We start from the raw sequence: 7,659 nt of genomic DNA, 5'->3' as shown, positions 1-7,659 counted from the left end.
GGTGAATGGGTAAAAGCAGGAGTTTTTCTCTCCCCCTTCATTTCCACATCCCTGATTCTTAGAGTTGGCGACAGCCATGTGCCACCTCCCTAATTTAAAAACAAACTGGCAGAAAAACATATGACTTGTTCCCAATATCTGAGCCACTTCTCTTTCCGGGGTTAGATCTTGTGAAGGCATTTGTACAAAAGTTCCGTCGAGGTCACTTCTCAACCCCAGGCAAGCGGCATAGAGGTTTCTGGTTTCTGTCAAATGATTGCATAATTAATACATCATGAGATGAATGAATTAATTAAGGCACAGGAACCTTAACTTTATGTGTGTATCTTCTGGTGGGAATAAAACTTGATCACCATCACACTTCAACAACTATTAATTGTAATTTTTACTACCCTTAAAAACACAATGTATTATAAAAATAATAGCTTTATATACGAGTTCCCACCATGTTTTCTATCCAGCCAGGAATTAGGAAGCTCTCTGTATATGTGTGTAAATCTGCAAAGTGTGGGTAACAATGCCTGCCCCTGCTACCTCAGAGATCAGACTTAGGCTGTCATTACTAAAATACAAGTGTAAAGCACCTGCGGGTCCTGACTAATTTAGGGGTCAAATGGCCTTTTCACAGGGGTCACCTGAGACCATCAGAAAACACAGATATTGACATTGTAACAGTAGCAAAATTATAGTTATGAAGTAGCAATGAAAATAATTTTATGGTTGGGAGTCGCCACAACATGAACTGTATTAATGGGTCACAGCATTAGGAAGGTTGAGAACCAACAGCTGGTCTAAAGCCAGGAATGACAATGAAAGCCACACACACACACACACACACACACACCGTGCTTGTTCTCAGCTGGCGGCTCTGTGGTCTGTGGATGGATGGGCTGGAGCCTTCAGGAGGCAGGGCCTCGTGGTGGAAGTGGGTCCCTGAAAGCAAACCTTTGAAGGTTATGGTCAGGCCATCAGCTCCCGGTGGTGACTTGGCATTCTGTGTTCGCTGTGACATGAGGAGGCTCCGCCATAAGCCTCTCCCCCACCATGGACTCAGCTGTGCCGTCTCCACTGTGTCGGACTGAGACCCTCAGAATTCATGAGCTAAAACAACTTTTTTCTCCCATTTGCCATTCCTATGAGATATGCACAATGGTAATGCAAAAATGATTTTCACTGCAGACATGTTCTGTTCTGGTTTCAGCGGTTGGAGCTCAAAGATACATATCTATTTGATAAAAGAGAGTAACTCCGAATTCCTGTGTAATCTGAATTGATGGGGACTCTGCTTTAGCAGATAACTGACTTACCACCATTCAGAAAACACTGGGTCAAAGTGATTCAGAACTGCTTTTACATGATTTGTTACTCAAACTAAATCGGGGGACTGGAGTGGTCCAGCTGCCAGGGAAGGCCCACCAGGCTTACCTGTCTGCACCACGCTCAGAAAGGGCAAGAGGAGTATCTGCCCGCAGTCTCCGGGGGAGCACAACCCTGACTAATCCTTGATTTCACACCTCTGTGTTCCAGAACGGAGGGAACAGGCTGCACATGCCTATCTCCTTGTGTTTTTATGACACCCCTTATCTTACTCGCCTTTTCTACCGTGCAAGTCCTGCTTCATGCATGTATACGTGTGTGTGTGTGTGTGTGTGTATACAGATTCCATATATGAGGGGAGAATCTCAATACTGTCTTCTCTTTAGATCCTTTCCTTCCTTGCCTCACAGTCTCCACTCTACACTTCTCTTGGTGTAAATCTAGATTCTGTATATATATCATCTCTCTATATATATGATATATATATATCACATTCACTATCCATCTATTGATGAACATCTAGGACACTTCAATTTCTTAGCTACTGTGAATTGTGCAATAGCAACCCTATATGTGAAGGTTTCTGTAATATATTGATTCAAAAGCCTCAGGGCATTCATATGCCCATGAATGATGCAGCTGGTTCGTTGGGTAGTTTTTATTTTGATTTTCATATCTTTTTTTTATTGTTGAGGAGTCTGTATATACTGACTGCCAGGATCACACAGGTCACATCCCACCAGCAGCAGGTAAGGCTTTCTCTGTTCCCCAGGCTCACCAGTATTTGTGATCATGTGTTTGTTCTCTTGATTATATCATCATTTTGACTGGGGCGAGGTGGAGCCTCAACCTAGTTTTAATTTGTGTTTCCCTGATGGCTTGGAGGATGCCGAGTCTTTATCGTTACAGTATCACCAGGAGAGGAATGCAACTTCTTCCCACAAAAGACGGATGCATTGTTTTAAAAAGAAGCCAAGTCTTTAGCTAACTGTCAAGAGGCCAATTTCCTCTCAGTCTGAGGATGTTCTGATAAAGGTTGGGCAAGTCCATCTTCCAAAGAGTTCTGGGCTGCTCCTCAGTTCCACACTGGGGCTTCAGAAGGAAAAGCTGCCCTTGCTGGGACATTCTCATGGGGCAAGTTCTATGAAATCAGTGAGCTAAGTCATGAAATCTGATAAACCATTCATATCGCTTCCTTGGAGGTGAACATGTCACAAACCATGCCATGAACTTCTTAAGTTTTAAAATTATTATTGTTATATCTACTGCTATTATTACTGTGGCAGTGTGTGCCTTGTTTGGCAGTGCATGCGTGGAGTTCAGGGGAGACCCCCATGGTGTCACTCCCCTCCTTTTACGTGGGTTCTGGGGATTGAACCCACGTTGTAAGGCTTACACGGCAATCACTTTACTCTCTGAGCCATCTTGCTGGCCCTACCATGAGTTTAAGAACATAGAAAATACTCAGTTAAAATATTGATTTTTAGTCTGATGGTCCTAAAATGTATTTATTATTTCATTTTATGGGATGGTGATGTTGTTTACCAGGAAAATAGTTGCTTCTAGGAGAACATTAAATAGGTATATGAGTGACCTCTTCAAATTTCCTGCACTCTAAGAATCTGAACAGCTTCCAGGAGAAGGTTAGACTTAGACAGGACCTTGGGGATCTTCTGGCATACACTCTCATTTTGTGGAGGAGAAAACCCAAGCAAGGACACGTTAGTGATGGGATTGAGGCCCCACGGTTAGTAAGTGAACCTGAGTCGTAACTCTTGCCTTCCAGGCTGCCTGAAACACAGCTCAGGAAGGAGCCTTTGCCACAACACCCCGCTAGACAATCATTCAGCCTGGCAGAGGAAAGGGACTGTTTTAACAGAGCCTCGGGAACTGGGCTCACCTGCTGAATTGTACAATGTACACACAGCTCTTAGCATGATGTGTGTGTGTGTGGGGGGGGGTGGTCACAGTAAGCGTCCGGTAAATGAAGTGCATCACTTCTGCTACTGCTGCTGAATTCAGAGGTGCAACTCGGATCAATGCTAAGCCTGGCGTGCCTGCCTTGTGTTCTTGATACAAGACAGCAAGTAACAGACTGTAGACTTAGTACATGTGGGGAGAACGCACCTGCACTCTCAGTGGTTTTCTTCCCAACATGGCAGATACCTTATGTTTCTCTTTACATTCATCAATCCCTTTCAAGTCTCTATTTTTGCAGTTGAGACATGGAATATCTTAAAAATGCTCTTCTCTGGCTCAACCTGAAAAGACTCTACTTAATAAACAAACAAACAAACAAACAAATAAATAAATAACTGTGCTATTCTTGAAAAATCTTTTGTCGCATAAAATATTAAAATGTGAGACACAGAGCAGGGAAGGGAAGTCGTGAATGGCTTTCAGGGCCACATTCTCTGTATCAAAAGCAAGAACAAAAAATGTACAAAGGCAGGAAAATATGCGCAATCAAACGTGGGCATGAGCTGGGTGTTTCTGACATTTCCATCTTCATCAAGGGGGATCTGTCAAGTGGCAACTGAAACTCTTCATCAGTAATCTCCACACCGAACCTGAAACAAATAGCAGTTAAGTCACCCACCCCCAAGTTCACATCTGGGTCACCCGTACCCACAATGCCTTGAGCATACGGCTGCCATTAGCGCTTTGTTACTAGTGCGGGTCCTCACGATCAAGAGCTCCCACGTGAATATCAGAGGTTAATCGGGGTTTTGATCGCCCCAGCTTTCTCAGAGAAAGAGATCTTACCACAGAATCCCTGCCTTGGTGGAGCACAGACATAGGAATACCAGCATGTTGAATTGTGTGCGATTGTGTACTCTAAAAAGTTATTCATTACCCTAAAACACTGGTGTTGCTTAAACAAGTTCAATCTGAAAAGCCTTTCAGTCAGACTGCTTAGCAGGAAAGAAAAGCAGAGGTGGGGGAAGGAGCGGTTTTCTGAAAACCAGTTTCCTAAGGCTCTGGCATCTCAAATGGCTTTAAAGGGCACGCCTCCTACAAATATTTTTAAAAGCGGTGGTGTTTATTCATCAGCAAGAAAGTGTTTTTATCTCTCAAGAACAATCAAAGCATAATCCTCGAATCACAGGAATGAGTAAGAGTGACCAACAGTAATAACGAACAAGGCGTTTATTCATGGCCAGCAGGGCTGGAGAAACCCAGCTGACTTTGGGGAAAGAAGAACATGTTCTCTTTTTTTCTCTTTGGCAACGCAGTGAAAGAATGAAATCAAAACCTTTTCGTCTTCAGGATTATTTCCTTGAGAATTGTAAAGCAAATTATATATACACCATCATCAGTGAGGTAAGAAATAAAAATGGCTTTTCCCTGTGGGCTGGGAAAAACATTATCACATATTTGTACCTGAGCAGTGCTTGAAGAGCATCTTCGGGTATCTGTATTGGATGCTCCTTTTTTCATTTGTATAAACTTAGGGTAAAAATAATAAAATCAATTATTTGGTGTCACACTTAAAGTTGTTTTTACCATATTCCCTTTCCTTCTTGTTTCTTAACAGTGAAGTTACTGGTACTAATTAATAAATATCTGTCATTTTACCTGAGAAATGAAAGGTTAATTCTCAGGTTTTATTTGGATTTAAACATCATGATATTTAATAAGAAACTGATTGTCTTTTTTTAAAAAAATATAGATATTGGCAAAAAGTAATGTCTTAAATGTCAAGAGGTCCCAATGATGTTCACGCTTAGATGTTAGTATTACCATTGTTTGGATTCTCAAATGGTCTGGATAGCCTCAGGCTTCTTTATTTTACCAGATAGCCAGTAGATAGTGGGATAATAAAAACACTCGCCTGTCTGTGGTACATTGCCTTTAATCCCTGCACTCAGGAGGCAGAGGCAGGCAGAACTGAGAAATGGCCTATACCAGAGTCCTGTCTCACCCATCCACAGTTCACATGGAGAACAGAGCGAGGCTCTAGCCCACAAAGACTTGACCTGTAGCTCTATTTTTAATATGGCTTTTACTTGAAAGGCATAGAAACTATGTGATTTTTTTTCCCCTACACATCTGCTTGGTTTAGCTGACAGTCCCCAGTTTAACAATCCCATCTGTCAATCCAATCCTCATCTAGGGGTTGCTTTGGATGGATTCTGTAAAAGTGATCGAAGTTCATAATCACTTGACTTTGAGGAAACGGCTGACCCGGTGCATTGGATGCCCTTAAAGCAGACGCAAGGCTACCATGAAGATGTCCTACCATGGCCAGAACCTGCCGCTGGCAGGAGTTTTTCCCACATTTTTAGACACCTGTGCCTGTTCCTGCAAGAAGGGCAGCCATATGAGGGGCCCGAGCGCACACTGCATCAGGCTGAGGAACAGAAGCTGAAGCAGTGGAGACAGGAAATATGATGCACATCCCTTTAAGAAATGTAGGAAAGTATAAAGGAGACAAACCAGGGGGGAGGCAGAGTCAAGGTTGTATATTTTCAAAAGATGTGGGAGGTGGCTACTGCTCAGCACTGAAAGAGCAGAGTATTAGGGTTTTCCAGAGGAGCAGAACCAACAGAATACACACACACACACACACACACACACACACACACATATATATATATATATATATATATATATATATACACACACAGATTTATTAATTGGCTTACAGAGGCTGAGACCTGGAAAGCTGTTTAGTTCAGAAGCCTGGTGCCTCCGAGGTCACAATCTGTCACCAGAGGTCTGGAAGGTTCCTCAAGGGCTGATCCTTGCCCATGTTGGAAGCCTGGGGAAGCCCATCTTCATAGGGCCTCCAAGTGGGCGGAGCATGACAGCAGTAGCAGTGGAAACAGCGTAGAGACATCTATCAGCCAGAAGCACAGGAGAGAAAGCAGAGTATCAGCAGCGCTTTAGAATTCTCTAAGACCTTTTTATAGCCACCACAGGAAAGTGCCTCCACCCTGGGGGAAGGTCTTCTCTCTCAGCCAACACCCCCCACCCCCAGGATATGCCTTCCCAGAGACCAGTCTCTATATTGATTCTAGATCCAATCAAGTTGACAAGACTAACTATTACAGGCAGTATCAATGTTTATAAGTCAGGAGCTGTCTGTGGCCCTTGGAAAGAAGAGTCTGAGAACAGAAACAGGACAGAGCAAGAACATGTTTCCCTCTGAACCAGGGAGATGAGGGAACCTCAATACTTACAAGTATTTAAGTACCAGAAGGTTTTCTTTGTCTAATTTTACCGTGAAGTAGGATGCACCCTTGGGTGTTGAAGAAATCAAAAAGCTCACAGTACAGAATAGACTATAGAGTTGCCTAAGAGAACAGAGCAGGAATTGAGAGGCTATGTTGAGACTCCTCCCCCTGCTAGGGTTGGGTGGTAGGCAGCACTAAAATCATGGTGATAAAAAGTTACGGAGCAGAAAAAAAAGACATAGTGTCAAACTGCACTCGAAACCCCTCTCTCCATACTCCCGGATTAGGACGGCTTTCAGAGACCTCATCCACCAGAGCAGTGTCTCTGAGGAGTCTCTGCTCTTTACCATGGTGGTTGACACAAACTCACAACTGGCCAACGGGTAGAGAATAAATCCCACAAGTGGGACATCTCTATCACTGGCCCCACAGGGCTTGGGTCCATCAGAGAACAGGAGACAAGAAGACTTAAGAGCCAGAGGTTGGTTCAGACCTAAATTCACAGCAGCTGTGTTACCTGCTCAAGTTCAAACCTTAGTCAATATTCCAGCAAGGAAGGGGTCTTAGGGTTTCTATTCCTGCATAACCATCATGACCAAGAAGCAAGCTGGGGAAAGTAGCTTTTACTCAGTTTCCACACTCACATTGCTGTTCATCACCAAAGGATGTCAGGACTAGAACTCAAGCAGGTCAGGAAGCAGGAGCTGATGCAAAGACAATGGAGGGATGTTTCTTCCTGACTTGCTTCCCCTGGCTTGCTCAGCCTGCTCTCTTATAGAAACCAAAAATACCAAACCAGGGATGATACCACCCACAAGGGGCCCTCCCCCTTGATCACTAATTGAGAAAATGCCCCACAACTGGATCTCATGGAGGCATTTCCTCAACTGAAGCTCCTTTCTCTGTTATAACTCCAGCCTGTTGTCAAGTTGACACACAAAACCAGGCAGTATAATTGACCCCTTGTCAACCTAACACACAAACACATCACTATTAAGCCTCAATCCTTACTTTCTTATTCATCACCAAGATCTAAATAACTTTATAAGTCCCACAGTCTTTGCAAGTTCTTAAATACTAAAATTTCAATCCTTTTAAAATATCCATCTCTTTTAAAATCCAAGTCTTTTTACAATTCAAAGTCTCTTAACTGTGGGATCCA

The sequence above is a fragment of the Apodemus sylvaticus genome, chromosome 18, assembly GCF_947179515.1.
Source record: "Apodemus sylvaticus chromosome 18, mApoSyl1.1, whole genome shotgun sequence".
In the NCBI taxonomy this organism is placed as follows: Eukaryota; Metazoa; Chordata; class Mammalia; order Rodentia; family Muridae; genus Apodemus; species Apodemus sylvaticus.
The sequence above is the reverse complement of the archived record's forward strand: the minus strand, read 5'-3'. Positions refer to the sequence as shown.